A 2,590-nucleotide genomic window follows, 5' to 3' on the forward strand; every position below is an offset into this window, starting at 1 on the left:
TTATTATTCACTGAGCTAATCGTAGAGTACATTAGTTAATATAAGCAGAAACAAACATGGCAAACATTTTTTATGAAAATTTCATTTGATATTAACTACGAAAGCTCAACAGATGATGAAGATGCAGGGGAATCACTAACAGGCCAAACAGCAAGAAGTGCAGCCATTACACCTGCAGATTTGGACAATTTAGAAAAAACCTGACATGAAAATAACACAGTGCGGCAAACAGTGTGGGCTGTGAACTGTTTTAAATCATGGTTAACCGAAAAACAGCTCAATATCGACCTCAAGCACATCGAGAAATCACAAATGAGCTCAGTTTTGCGCGATTTCTATGGCTCCATTAGGACCAGTAAAGGAGAACTGTATGGTATCAGCAGTTACTTGAGTCTTCGATCGGCGCTGAATCGCCACATTAATGAACCTCCTCTTAGCCGTGCATGGAATGTAATGCAAGACCCTGAGTTTACATCCGCCAACAACATTTTTAAAGGAGTTGTCTAACAGATCCGACGATCCGGTACAGACAGAACATCACACTACCCTCCGATTTCATCTGAAGACCAGCAAATACTGAAGCGATCTGCTGCACTTGACCCTGGCAACCCGAAAGGTTTATTAAACAAGGTGTGGTATGACATTCAGTTACACTTTGCACGAAGAGGGAAGGAGGGCAATCGACAATTTATGCCAGACTCGTTTGAACTAAAGAGAGACGAAAATGGTAAGAAATATTTCACGTTGACATTTAATGAGGAAACGGAAAACCACAAAAACCCACTGGAGGTCGACAGGGAAAATCGGAGGGTCGCTATGTTTGAAGAGTCCGGTAACCCCATGTGCCCAGTTTCTTCGCTAGAGAAATATCTCAGCAAACTCCCACCTGACGCAAAAGCACTCTATCTGCACCCTAAGAGGAGATTTGAAGCTAACGACAAGATATGGTATAGCACTGTTCCTTTGGGCATTAATCAGCTGTCACAAATGCTCCCGAGAATGTGCAAAGAAGCTGGGATGCGATCGTCCTACACGAACCACAGCATCAGGGCCACTGCAATCCAAAAATTGTCTGATGCAGGGCTCCAAGCGAGAGAAATCATAGCCGTCAGCGGACACAGGTATGTTTCTGATTTGTTTAACCCATACAGTGGAAATGAAATGATGCAAAATACGCATTCTAATTTAAAACATTTTTTATAGGTCAGAAAGCTCACTGAAATCCTACTGGAGACCATCACTAAACAACAGAAAACGCTGGAGTGCAATACTAGCATCAGATCAATTGGAAACCATACCAGAAAAACAACAAAGACTTTATCTCCGAATAACTATTTAGCAGGATGTACGATATACGGCAACGTACAAATAAATGTGAACAGTGTTTCCGAGAACCATCACTCGCTGTAAATCAGAAATGTAATAGATTTTGAGCAAATTGTAATTGTTTAATGAAAAACACAAATACATAAATAATATATTTTATGATATGCTTATGACATTTTTTTTTGTAAAATAAAATAAACCTGACTTTGAGATAAAAAAAAAAAACTTAGGAACAAAAAATATATAAATATCTATTTTATGTTATGAAATGCTGATTACTTTTTTGAGGGAAAAATTACTTTTTTGTTTAACTTATTAACTAGCCTTTTTGTATAAATGTTAATGTTGCGTAAGATGCTGGAAATGTATACTTATTTGTTGTAATTGCACGCAATGGTTTGAATAAACTAATAAAAATGTTTGTCAAGTCAGACCTATAAATCTGAGAATAAAAACGCATGCACATTAATCAGTCTAGCATCGCGGTCTCTCTCTCATTTGTATGCATGTCTTGCCGCATTGTTTCTCTCTTATAACCTCATTATTTCTCACTAATAACCTAACTGAAGCAGCACATGCCCTTGATACGAATTCTAAAAGTGACGTATGTTTAACTGTCAACTTGAGCTTTGAATCCGTGGCGGAAGGAAGTAGTTCCGCACAAAAGACTCCGTTGTTTCTTGTTTAATTACACACATGATCCGTCGAACTGTTGTATAAACACAATATCACGGATGAGTGAAGTGAAAGGCTTCCAGTAGCGTGGGATCAAGGATGTCAGCTCTGGGGACCCATGAACGTTCCTCTGGCCCATAGCCTTCCCAGTCCACAAGATATTCCAAGAGACCACCATGGCGCCGGGAGTCTAAGATCTCGTCGACTTTGTAGATGGTACCGTCCTCCTGGATTAACGGTAGAGGGGGTTCTTCCGTTAGGCCAGGCTCTGTGGATAGAGAAACAGGTGGATGGTGAGGTTTCAACAGTGAGACATGGAATGACGGGTGAATTCTGTACTGTGAAGGAAGTTGGAGTTGATATGTGACCGGGTTTATCTGTTTGAGGATGGTGAAGGGGCCAACATATCTGGGACTGAGCTTCTTGCAGGGCAGGCGCATCCTGATGTCCCGTGTTGACAGCCATACCTTTTGACCTGGTTGGTATGATGGAGTTCCAGCCCTTCGAAGCTCTGCGGTAGTCTTGTCCCTGCGCACTGCCCGCTGAAGCTGATGGTGAGTTGCGTCCCAGACCCTCTCGCTCTCTCGGA

General features: G+C 41.4%; 1 pseudogene; it reads left to right on the plus strand.

Moving 5' to 3' along the window:
• The first annotated feature begins 72 nt into the window (after positions 1–72).
• On the plus strand, positions 73–1,339 carry LOC107750064 (uncharacterized; annotated as a pseudogene).
• The last annotated feature ends 1,251 nt before the right edge of the window (positions 1,340–2,590 follow it).

This window comes from Sinocyclocheilus rhinocerous, unplaced genomic scaffold (genome assembly GCF_001515625.1).
Source record: "Sinocyclocheilus rhinocerous isolate Xijiao unplaced genomic scaffold, SAMN03320098_v1.1 scaffold1956, whole genome shotgun sequence".
Lineage (NCBI taxonomy): Eukaryota > Metazoa > Chordata > Actinopteri > Cypriniformes > Cyprinidae > Sinocyclocheilus > Sinocyclocheilus rhinocerous.